Source organism: Onychomys torridus, chromosome 3, assembly GCF_903995425.1.
Source record: "Onychomys torridus chromosome 3, mOncTor1.1, whole genome shotgun sequence".
Lineage (NCBI taxonomy): Eukaryota > Metazoa > Chordata > Mammalia > Rodentia > Cricetidae > Onychomys > Onychomys torridus.
In genome coordinates this window covers 160,823,996-160,837,386 of record NC_050445.1, presented here as the reverse complement: position 1 = coordinate 160,837,386, position 13,391 = coordinate 160,823,996, and positions in this window count along the sequence as shown.

Below are 13,391 nucleotides of genomic sequence, written 5' to 3'. Positions count from 1 at the left end.
CCAACCCATGACCTTAATTTGTTTTTGAGAATACCCTCCCACATCCTCCCTGACCATCCCTGAACCCTCCCTAATCACATGGTGATCATGTGATATTTTAAGACTTGGAGGTTGTAACACACATAAAGAAGCCAGTGGTCTCTTTATGAAGCTATGAGACATTCTTGAAACATCTGTACTTACTTAGGAACAAGATAATCAAAACGAAGTAAACTCAAGGTCAACTTAAAAAGGTGGGCTAGAGGAGTTGGCCACAGATTAGATTGCAAGCCTCTTCCCATTGTACACTCAGGCAATTATGTAGCATATACCGCAACAAAGTTAAACTGGCTGAAGTTACCTCTGCCCTACACAGAGATGTATATTGATGAGCAAAGAATAGAGTAGAAAGGTGATAAAAGAATGAGCTATCAGGACCTCCCTTAGAAAAGTTAGCACATGCAGAGTCACTGTGGTGTCATATGACCAAAGAGCAACAGAATGCCTGGATTAGACATATAAATAAATTCTATAAAGATATAAAATAGAAACACTGTATTGTGCCAAAATTTGAATAATAACTGTAGCAGCTTTTGCCTGAGGAATTTTCTTGGGCACTCTGACCTTAAGAGTTAATAATATACTGCTTGGGACATGGCAATCTGCCTTGGCTGGCTTGGAAATTTTGTTTTGCTCTATTATCCTTGAAGCAACCAGAGCTACCAGCCTGAGAACAGGCTATCATATGCCTCTAGGTTCTTAAAATTTGGGTTATAGAGTTGTGAGTAAAAATGATAACTCTGTTCATCAATTGTAGATGAATTGCTAAGCAATCTTATTCATTAAAAAAAAAAAAAACCCAGAGCCACATATTGGGGTTAAAACCTGAGAGATCAGAGGAATAGGAAAAGCCAAAGCCAACCTCACCTTACTGATGCCTTGGTCCCCAAAGAGACCTACTTCCTGTATACCCACACCTATTTGCCTTCCTGTTCTGCCATCTCATTAACTCTCTCTGCCCAGCTACATCACTTCCTGTCTGTCTGTACAGACCTCCAGACTTCTGTGGTTAGTGCTGGGATTAAAAGTATGTGTCATCATGCCTGGCTCTGTTCCCCAGTGTGGCCTTGAACTCACAGAGATCCAGGTGGATCTCTGCCTTCTGAATGCCAGAATAAAAGGTGTGTGCTACTATTGCCTGACTTCTATGTTTAATATAGTGGTTGGCTTTTTCCTCTGATCCTCAGATAAGCTTTATTAGAGAACACAGATATAATATCACCACAATCAATTATGTCAAAACTTGAGGGGAAATGATTGGAAAAGATAACTCTGTTCTGTCATAGTTCATCAATGATGACTAAAAGATGAACAAGAGGAAGTGGAACACATGTCCAAAGACAAAAATGATATGATTTATGTTTTGTAACAACATGAATCTATCCTTGATTACTGAATTATGTATATATAAAGAAGCACTCTGGCTGCTAGTCAGTCAGGCTACAAGATTCTCCCAACCATCATGCCTGGCTCCCTTCTTCCCTTGCCAACACCCTACATCCTCTCTGGACCTATCAATTGCTGAGACTGGCTCCCAGCAGATTATTGTGAAGATGACTTCTGTCTTAGCTATACTGTCTAATTGATAATAATAGTGTTATTTTAAATAGAGCTTGATGATTAAAAATGAATACAAGGAATTGTCACATAGCTAGGGCCTATGAGTTTCACCTAAGGAGCTGCATAGATTGCAGTTCAGGTTAATAATTAAGGAAAACAATTGAGTCCCCAGGAGTCAGGCTAACTCAAATTCTTTTAAACTTAATGTTGGAAGATGTGTTCACAAGATTCAGAGTGCATCATAGCTGAAGTAAAGTTTTGAAAATAAAGTTATAGTAAGATGTTTTTGTTAAATAGCTTTGAGGTTAGAAACCCAAGACAATTTAAAGTTTTAGAAAGGCACATAGTTGAATGAAGAACTCTTTAAGTTCAGGGAACAAGAACAAAGCAGCCCAATTATCATTAGCTGAAGTGCTTTTTTTTCTCTAGGATTAGTTGATGACCAAAAGTGATGATTAATATTCCTTATACCCATTTTTTCCCTGAATCTCCTGATATAAAAAACTATTGATTGTGGAATGACTCAGCCCTAACTGGCTTGAGGGACACCCAGCTCAAACCAGTAACAAAGATACCTTCTGAGAGCCAACTTGGCTCTGCCTAAGGGCCTTAGCAACAACAACTGAGATATGATCTGAGATGACCTGGACCAATAAGAGGCAGCCATGTCCCACCAGCAGATGCATATTCATCAGAACTTTCCCTGGGGTGGGGTGGAGGGTGTGTAAGGCTTGTCTCTTCCTGAACAAACTGAGCTTGTTTCAACATCCTCCCAGAGTCTGTCATTGACTCTGTGCCTACTGGGCCCCTCCCCCAAAGAAAACAATGCAGGACCCTGCCACAATTGATGAGTGGGTATGCACCTTAAAGATTTAAAGTAGAGCTGACTGGTTGCTTTTCATGTATAAATATTTATGTTTGTGATTCCTTTAAGAGCCTTTATAAGATTACCTTTCAAGATAAGTAATAAAATGATTGGTCCTTTCTTTGTAACCACAAAATGCAGCCTGCCAGTAAAAGAATACCTTGTGGCTGGGCGGTGGTGGTGAATGCCTGTAATCCCAGCATTCAGGAGGCAGAGCCAGGTGGATCTCTGTGAGTTCGAGGCCATCCTGGTCTACAAAGTGAGTTCCTGGACAGCCTCCAAAGCTACAGAGAAACCCTATCTCAGAAAAAAAAAGGGGGGGGGGAGGTTCCCTTTTGGCAAGTTATATCTGATTAAATGAAAAGGTATGTATTAATGGTATAAGTTAGTTTAAATTGGATGGTCATGTTGGTTGATGAACTATCACCTCCTCTAATTAAGAGATCTCTCTTGTTCAAATCGAACCTTTATCAACGTTGATGGTACACACAGCTTATCTTCTACTGAAGAAACAAAACCTCATCCCCAACGTAACACATACCCTGGTTTCCATTCTGAGGTCAGCACATCCTTGAAGTATATAGGCTGATTTAATTCTGTAGTTTTTTTCTATTATCTAATGTATCTCTGCAGCTGTTGTTCCTTTTCTCATTAGCATTGAGAAAATTCAAAGTTAATAGAGCATTGTGCAGTCTATTTCTGGGGGTTTTTGTTACCCCTTTCTGTTTATTTATCATGTCCTTTAGAGTTCTGTTTGATCTTTCTATAACTGCTTGGGCTGTAGGATTATGTGGTATGCCTGTAATATGCTTTATATTATAATAAGCAAAAAACGGTTTCATTTTAATAGAGACATATGCTAGAGCATTGTCAGTTTTAATTTGTGCAGGTATACCAATGATGGGAAATGAGTGATTACAGATTCAGCTTTTTCAGAACTCAAAGCAGTCACCCATTGAAATCCTGAATAAGTATCAATGGTGTGGTGTACATATTTCAATTTTCCAAATTTTGCAAAGTGAAACATCCATCTGCCAGATTTCATTCCTCTGAGTACCCTTTGGGTTACATCCTGCTGGTAATGGTGTCTGATTGTAGAAGGAACAAGTAGGACATTTCTTTACAATTTCCTTGGCTTGTTGCCAGGTTACGGAAAAATCCTTTTTTAAACCTTTACTATTGACATGATGTTTCTTATGAAATTCTGAGGCCTCCAGCACATTTCCTCTCAACAATTTATCAATCTCATCATTATCTTGTGCTAGAGGGCCTGGCAGACCAGTATGGGATCGGATGTGAGTTATATATAAAGGATGACTCCTTTTCCTGATTGTATCTTGTAATTGAATAAATAGTGAAGTTAATTCTGAAGCATCAGGGATAAATTCTGCAGCCTCAATATGTAATACCACTCTTTCAGCATACTGAGAGTCAGTAACTATGTTGAGAGGTTCTGAAAAATCCATTAATACCAACAGAATAGCATACAATTCCAATTTTTGGACTGAATTATAAGGACTTTGAACCACTTTACTTAAATTTTCTGATTTGTAACCTGCCTTTCCTTGTTTGTTGGCATCTGTATAAAATGTACGAACTCCAGATATGGGTTTTTCCTGTACAATTCGAGGCAAGATCCAATCAGCTTTCTTTATAAGATAAATTCTATTGCTTTTGGGATATTTGCTGTTAATTTCTCCAAAAAAAAATTACTGCAAGCTCTTTGCCAAGGTTCACTTTCTGTCCATAATTTTTCAATGTCCTCTTTTTCTTAAGGTTTATTTATTTATTATATATACAGTATTCTGCTTGCATGTGTCCTTGCAGGCCAGAATAGGGCACCAGATCTAATTGCAAGTGGTTGTGAGCCACCATGTGGTTGCTGGGAATTGAACTCAGGACTTCTAGAAGATCAGTTGGTGCTCTTAACCACTGAGCCATCTCTCCAGCCCTCAGTGGCCTCTTTAGTTAAAGGTACAACAATTTCTGCTGGGTCTATTCCTGCTAATTGACGAAGTCTTCAATTTTCCTTTCAAAATTAAGTCAGATTTTTTTCCACATAAGTTTTTAATTTTTTATTCGGTTTATTTGGTAAAATTATCCATTCCAATATAATATCTTCTCTCTGCATTGATATTCCTGTAGGAGAATGCCTAGAAGGTAAAATAACCAAAATGCAATCATCCAGCTTTGGATCAAAACAATCCACATGTCCTTCATGTACTTTCTTTTCTACCAAGGCCAATTTTTTCTCAGCTTCAGGTGATAATTCTCTTGGACTATTTAAGTCCTTGTCACCTTCTACAGTTTCGAACAAATTATTCATTTCATCATTTTTTACCCCAACAATAGTTCGTAGATGAGAAATGTCTCCAAATAATCTTTGAAAGTCATTAAGAGTCTGTAGTCAATCTCTCCTAATGTGCACCTTTTGAGGTCTAATTTTTTGTAGCTCTATTTTATATCCTAAATAATGAATAGAATCTCCTCTTTGTACCTTTTCAGGGGCAATTTGTAATCCCCAGTAGGGCAATATTTCTTTACTTCTTCAAACATTCATTGTAAAGCATCTGCATTTGAGTCAGCTAGTAAAATATCATGCATATAATGATAAATTATCGATTTAGGAAATTTTTAGTGTATCACTTCCAATGGCTGTTGTACAAAATATTGGCACAGGGTTGGACTATTCAACATTCCCTGTGGGAGGACTGCCCATTGAAATCTTTTAAACGGCTGAGAATTATTGTAAATAGGCACAGTGAAAGCAAATCTTTCTCTGTCTTTTTCTTGTAAGGGTATTGAAAAGAAACAATCTTTTAAATAAATAACTATGAGAGGCCATCCTTTAGGTAACAGAGTGGGCAAAGGAATTCCAGATTGTAGAGAGCCAATTGGCTGAATTACTTTGTTAATTGCTCTAAGGTCTGTTACCATTCTCCATTTACCAGATTTCTTTTTAATAACAAATACAGGAGAATTCCAAGGGCTGGTAGATTCTTCAATATGCTGAGCATTTAACTGTTCTTCTACCAGCTCTTCTAAAGCCTGGAGTTTCTCTGTTGTTAAAGGCCATTGATGAACCCATACAGGCTTGTCAGTTAACCATTTTAGAGTTAGAGCTGTTGGTGTCTTTGGAAGATCATTAGTTTTTGTGCCCTGTTCTTGTATAATATGGATGGCTGGTGACCACTCATTAGAATAATACCTTCTAATATTTCTCTCAGAAACATGTGCTAGTTTATGATTTATTTCAGAGGTTGGAGGGATGTTAATCTGAGTATTCCATTGTAACAGTTCTCGATCCCACAGGTTCACAGCTATGTTAGCCACATATGGTTTTAATTTTCCTTTCTGTCCTTATGGGCCTATACATTCAAGCCATCTTTCACTCTGTTTCACTTGAGATAATGTTCCAATTCCTAACAGTTGAACATTTACCTCCTGAAGAGGCCAAGTTGGATGCCAAAATTCTGGTGCAGTTATGGTCACATTAGCACCTGTGTCTACCAGACCAGACAATAAAACACCATTTATTTTTATTGTTAATTTTGGTCTTTGTTCATTTATAGAAGTTTGCCAAAAAATTTTCTTTATGGTTTCTCCATGATTTTCTGTTCTCTCTGTCTCAGTTGTTCTATTACTCTGAGTAGCCTGGTTTATTCCAATAGGCATTTGGTTATTTAACTGCTCTGAGTAGGGGTCTCCTCTGTGACTGCAGGAAAGGTCTGAACTGGATTCACTGTAGGGGCCTGCCTGAGGCCCCTCTGGGAGTTTCCCAAAGACTGAGGCATAGTATTACCTTGTCTGTCCCTTGTTGATCTACATTCATTGGTCTAGTGTTTTCCCATACCACCCCTTGTACATACTCCAGAAGGATGGGGCATTCTGTTGCCATTGTTCCTTGAAGAAACATTCTTTCTAGAATTGCCCTGTTTACAGTCCCTTTTCAAATGTCCTTGCCTTCCACATCCAAAACATCTGACATTCCTCAAACCTCTTGAAATAGCTTCTCCTACCCACATATTATCATGATCATGAGCCTCAACATTAACCGTGTCTCTAATCCAATCTTCCAAGGGTGCAGATCTTGCCTTTAACGGCCTGATTATTCTCTTGCATGCTTCGTTTGCATTCTCAAAAGCCAAAGATTCAATTATTATCTGGCTAGCTTCTGAATTTGGGACCATTCTCTTTACTGCTGAAGTCAGTCTTTGTAAGTAATCTGTGAAAGAAGGGTTTGGGATTTAGCTTAGTGGTAGAGTGTTGCCTAGCAAGCAAAAGGCCCTGGGTTCAATCCTCAGCTTAAAAAAAAAAAAGAAAAGAAAAGAAAGAAAGAAAGCAAGAAAAGAAATCTGTGAAAGATTCTTTTGGGCCCTGTATAAACTTTGTAAATGACTCAGTTTTATTTCCTGGTTCCTCAGCTCTGTTACATGCATTCAAGGCTGCCATTCAACATAGAATTAGAGTTTGGATATCATATAAACATTGTGTTTATACTGCAGCATATTGGCCTTCTCCAACTAGCTGATCCTGGAAGATTTGTATACCTTTATCCCTACTTTGTTTTGCTATGTATTTAGCTTCCTCTTTGAACCACATTTGCCACTGGAGCTGTTGTCCAGGTTCCAGAACAGCCTGTGCCAGCTCCCGCCAGACCTGTGGTATAATCCTATTATAAGTTGACCAGGAGTTTAACATTTGCTTTACATATGGGGAATGCATGCTATAAGATTTACTATTGCCTCCTTAAACCTTTGTAAGTCTAACATTTCAACTGGAGTCCAAATATTTTATGTATTCACTTGACCAAGTAGCTGTTTTATGGTTACCAGATAAATTAAGGGTGATTGTGTGAAAACAGGCTTTTTTTCTGTATCCTTATAATCCAATCCTGAAACAACTTCACTGTTAATTTCTTCTGTCTGAATCTGAATTTCTCTATAATTCATTTTAACAGGTTTAACAAGTTTTTCTAAAATCTTTATCCTGGCACTTAAATTGACTATCTTTTTAAATTGTAAAATAAGGATAAGAAAAATAATAATGTACATAATTCAACCAACATTAATCTTCTCATATAATTGTTCCATTGTTAGACTGCCTAAAATGTCAAACAAAGCCCAATTTTCTTTCAATGTGTACATAAAACCCTTTTTTTTAATGTGGAAAAAATTCTCTTTTAAATAGTTTCCTTTAAAATATCTGATATAGTTGATTTACCAATTCTTTGTAGAACAGTAGAAATCCAAGGGAATTTCAAAACAGCTACCTAGTGTCTGAGGTGGGAATCCAGAGAGAGAGAGAGAGAGAGAGAGAGAGAGAGAGAGAGAGAGAGAGAGAGAAAGCTTAGCCACGTGCTGACTAAAAGCTTGAATCCAACCACATGTTCCCACTTGAGCAGAGTCGAGCCTGGGCTCTGGCTTACTTAAGCTCCGACCAACCACATGCGCTGGCGTTTCAGCCAAAAGCAGCCTATCTACAGTTGCATGTCTCTACTGCAATTAGTGGTACCTCCCACAGGCCTGAGTTGTTCATAGCAGTGGCTTTTTAAGCAAGTAACTCCAGCTGCGGCGGTAACCGCTTGTAGCTAAGGTAGGTTGGACCTGAGTCCTAAGCTGAGCTAGGCCCATGTTAGGCCGGATCTAGGCCTGAGGTAGGGAGCTGGGCCTGCCCAGGCAGGAAGCCAGACACATTACCAAAGCAAGTGGTTTTTTAAATGAATTCTTGCCACGTTGGGCACCAAATGTAGATGTAACCATCTTGTTAAATAAGAAACACAGAGCTGAATACAGAGTTTATAACCAAGAGGTCAGAGCAATAGCTGAGAGCTGAAAACCTTACTCTTCATTGCTGTTGCTGTCTTTCCTCTCCACAAGAGACCTACTTCCTGTGTCCTGTCTTTTATATAGACTTTCTGTTCTGCCTTTTCATTGGTTGTAAACCCAGCCACATGACCTCCTCATTACTGCCTGTCTGTACAGACCTCCAGGTCTTCTATGGTTGGTATTGAGATTAAAGACGTGTGTCACCATGCTGGCTGTATCCTTGAACACACAGAGATCCTGCCTAGCTCTGCCTCCCAAGTGCTGGGATTAAAGGCATGCACCACCGCTGCCCAGCTTCTGCTATGGCTTGCTCTGACCCCAAGGCAACTTTATTAATATACAAATAAAATCACATTTTACAAATATAGTATCAACACAGGGGTGGGGTGGAGAGTATATAAGGCTTGTCTCTTCCTGAACAAACTGAGCTTGTTTCAACATCCTCCCAGAGTCTGTCATTGACTCTGTGCCTACTGGGCCCCTCCCCCAAAGAAAACAATGCAGGACCCTGCCACAATTGATGAGTGGGTATGCACCTTAAAGATTTAAAGTAGAGCTGACTGGTTGCTTTTCATGTATAAATATTTATGTTTGTGATTCCTTTAAGAGCCTTTATAAGATTACCTTTTAAGATAAGTAATAAAATGATTGGTCCTTTCTTTGTAACCACAAAATGCAGCCTGCCAGTAAAAGAATACCTTGTGGCTGGGCGGTGGTGGTGAATGCCTGTAATCCCAGCATTCAGGAGGCAGAGCCAGGTGGATCTCTATGAGTTCGAGGCCATCCTGGTCTACAAAGTGAGTTCCTGGACAGCCTCCAAAGCTACAGAGAAACCCTGTGTTGGAAAAAAAAAAAGAATACCTTGCTTGCCTACACTGTTAATGTATAACAAGTTTCTTGGGTGTGAATATATGTGAGTTCTTGGGATAATTTGTTCTTCACCTGTAATTTGTAAAATGTTTAATTATGTAAGGGATAAGGAAAACATGCTTTTTTAAAAATTTGTATTCATTGTGATCATTTACTTGAAAAATAGAATGTAATCATATTGCAATTTTTATATTGCTGGAAAGATTTTGCTGGAGTACATAAGGTGTAAGGGAAAAAGTAGAGGAAACAGAAAACAGCAAGAATAAGATAATGAGGAAGAATAAAGATAGAAGGAAAACATCAAGAGAGACAGAAGGTACATTTCTGGATAGAGATAAGAATGGAGAAAGGAAAATACAAAAGAAGAATAAAGAAAAGTTCTGAAGGAAACCATCAAGAGTGTGTGTGTGTGTGTGTGTGTGTGTGTGTGCTCACACGTGCGCGTGTGCCTTTTCCTCAACCTCAGATAAAAAAGTACTCCATAAATTCCCTTTGAGCCCTTGCAGTGCTGGAGGCTGGTTACCCAGGTGGCGGAACCTAGTGATTTAGAGCACTGGCTGTTCTTGCAGAGGATCATACCCAACTTGTTTCTAGCACCCACATGACAGTTCACAACTGAGTGGAACTCCAGTTCCAGGGCATTCAGTGCTTCTTACTTCTAAGGGCTGGCACATACTCATGTACTTGGACACATTCTTTTTTCATATATATATATATATATATATATATATATATATATATATATATATATTTAAGGAAAGCTCAACACCAATACTGTGTGAACAGTGTTTAACCACCAGCTCCCAAACCCAAACATATTTCAGGTTGAGTATAATCACATAAAACTTTAAAGGCAGATGAAAATGTTAGAAGGCCTTGGAAGTTCTTCTGCCCTTGAAGAGAAGAATTCAAACTAATTCAACAGGACACAGATAAAGCAAGCAAGGTTTAGTAACTAACAGTATTGTAGTTAGAGTTTTCCTGCCTGGCCCAGTCAGGACAAATCTCTTACCCGCCAGTCCCACAGTCGCTCAGACCCAACCAAGAAAGCACACAAAAACTTATATTGCTTACAAACTGTATGGCCGTGGCAGGCTGCTTGTTATCTACCTTTTCTATCTTAAATTAACCCATTTTTGTTAGTCTATACTTTGCCACATGGCTTGTGGCTTACCAGTGTCTTTACATGTTGCTTTTCATGGCGGCGGCTGGCGGTGTCTCTCCCCAGCCTTCTACTTCCCAGAATCCTCTTCTCTCTTGTCCCACCTATACTTCCTGCCGGGCCACTGGCCAAACAGCATTTTATTTTTACAGAGCGATATCCACAGCACTTCCCCTTTTCTTTTTTTTTTTTTTTTAAAAGGAAGGTTTTAACTTTTACATAGTAAAATTACATATAACAAAACAATTATCAAGCAAGAATTATAGTTACATTATTAAAGAAGATATCCTATCTTATATTGGTGAGTCTAAGGTTTTATATCTAACTTATCTTTTATCATAACTAAGCAAAATTATAACTATCTAGTCTTCAACCACATCAAAGACCTCAGAAGGATATAATATTACCTGAGAACTGGAAGAAGGATGCAAGCAACTTTCGGAAGTCTTGCAGGGTAGACAGAGACAGCTGGCAGCCTGAACAGTCACCTAATGTTCCTTTGTAATGTTGGGGCATTTGTCTTAAGCCCACAGGGCTAGAGTCTCTCCGTCACTTCTCTCAGTGTCCTGTATAATGTCTGGCAGTTTCCTTTGCGAAGCAGGAACCTGAAGGACCATTTTGTCAAGCAAAGTTCAGTGGTCAACTTTCTATGGGTCCTGCATGTCCAGTCGATCAAGCAGTCCAGGCAAGAACAGTTTCTTGCCCAAATGGCTATTTTTGCCAAGGTGAAGGTAAGATATGAAGTGTCTTCAATGCCCATCCTTAAACATGAGTAGAAATATGCACACAGCATAACAAAATTAACTTTAAATTTGTATCAACAGACTAAAATCTATACCAATGTAAAACATTTTAAACAAGTTTTTGCTCTTTAGAAGTAAGTTCCTTAATCTACCCTTTCATCCTATTATATCTATATCATATCCCCTTTTTATCTTTAGAAAGAGATTGCATAAATAATCAACCAGTTTTAAATAAAAATGTTGGTTTTTCTCTGTCCCTCATCAGAGGGTTCTTCTGATTTGGGACACAAGAATCTCTTAACCTTTTCTTTTAGCAATATGTCTGGGTTTAGAGAAGGAGTGAGCCAATTCCATCTCCAAAGCCAGCTTGATGATTTTGGGAAATTGGGCATAGTTTCTCTTACTACTTCCTGTTTTTACAGAACGATATCCACAGCACAGTACTTATGCAAAACATCTACCAACAAAATCTGTGGTTCAGTTCAGTTTGTTTTTGAGACAGGGTCTCACTATGTAGATCAGGCTGGCCTGGAACTCAGAGATCCTCTCTCCACTTCCCAAGTGGTGAGATTTAAGATGGGTACCACCACACCAGGCTACATAGACCTTTTAATCTATCCTGCTCATTTTTTTCCTACATCATTCTTTGCCTCTCTATTGGTAAGTTAAAATATTTCCTGCCCTCTGCAGGTTGGTTTATAACCCTCTTGAACTAGAAGTTTTTTACTCCTTTTTGAAATTGCCCAAGTTCTTGTGGCTGAGTATCTGTGGCTTAGACATCCTGTTACCTCAAGGTAAACTTCTGATACTTTAAAATTGAGGCCTCTCTTACCATGAAAGCTGAAGCCAGGGTTTTGCAATAGTTTATCCGTCAGTATAAGTGGAATAGGGCTTAGACTATGTTGTAGGGTCTTCTCTCAGCTTATGCTCATATCTCCCTTCTACTTAGTAAGAAAGGCAGAAATGGTCAGATATAGTGGTACATGCCTGCAGTCCTGATACTTGGGAAGTACAAGCAGGACAATTCAGAGTTCAAGGTCATGTTCAGCTCCAAAGTAAGTTCCAAGGCAGCCTGGACTACAGCAGACCCTGTTGGAAAAAAATTTTAAAAAACAATGGGCTGGTAAGATTGCCCAGAAAGTAAAAAACACTAACCTCCAAGCCCAACAACCTGAGTTCAATCTCTGGGACCCATATAATAGAATCAACAAACCAGCTCCCACAAGTTGTCCTCTGATCTCCACTTATAGGATTGCATGGGTACATCCCTCCTCATGACCCCCCTCCTTAAATAAATAAATAAAAATATCGTTTAAAAAATAAATTAAAAAGCTAGAGTCAGTGAGATGGCTTAATGGGAAAGGGTTCCTTATTGCTGAGCCTGAAGAGCTGAGTTCCATACCTGAGAACCACATAATAACAGAGGACCAACTCCTGTAAGTAGTCCTCTGACCTCTATGCACACCACTGTCCATGCAGAAATGAAATCAATCAATGAACAATAACAAAAACAAAAGCCAGGCATGGTGATATATGCCTTTAACCCAGTGTCTCTCAATATATGGGTCATGACCCCTACCAAAACTCTATTTCCAAAAATATTTACAGTATGATTCACAACAGTAGCAAAATTACAGTTATGAAGTAGCAATGAAAAAATCTTTTGGTTGGGGGTCACTGCAACATGAGGGACTGTTTTAAAAGGTCACAGCATTAGAAAAGTTGAGAAACACTGCTTTAACCCCAGCACTGGGAATGCAGAGGCAGGCAGACTTCTGTGAGTTTGAGGACAGCCTGGTCTCCTCTAGGCTACATAGTGAGACTCTTGTCTCAAAAGGCAAAACAAACAAACAAACATAAAAAACCCACAAAACTATGGAAGAAAACTGTGTTGGTTAGGGTCTTAGTCAGCGTTACTATTTCTGTGATGAAACAATAACACATTGGGGAGGAAAGGGTTTATTTGGCTTACATTTCCACATCATAGTCCATCATTGAAGGAAGTCAGGACAAGAACCTAAACAGTGCAGAAACCTGAAAGCAGGAACTGATGCAGAGGCCATGGAAGGGTGATGCTTACTGGCTTGATTCCTCTGGCCTATTCAGCCTGCTCTCTTATAGAACCCAGACCACCAGCCCAGGGTTGGCACCACCCACAATGGGTTGGGCCCTCCCAATTAATCACTAAGGAAATATCCTACAGTCTTGCCTACAGCCAGATCTTATGGAGGCATTTTCTCAATTGAGGGCTCTTCCTCTCCAATGACTCTAACTTGTGAAAAGTTGACACAAAACTTGCCAGCACAATTATTATTATTTATTAT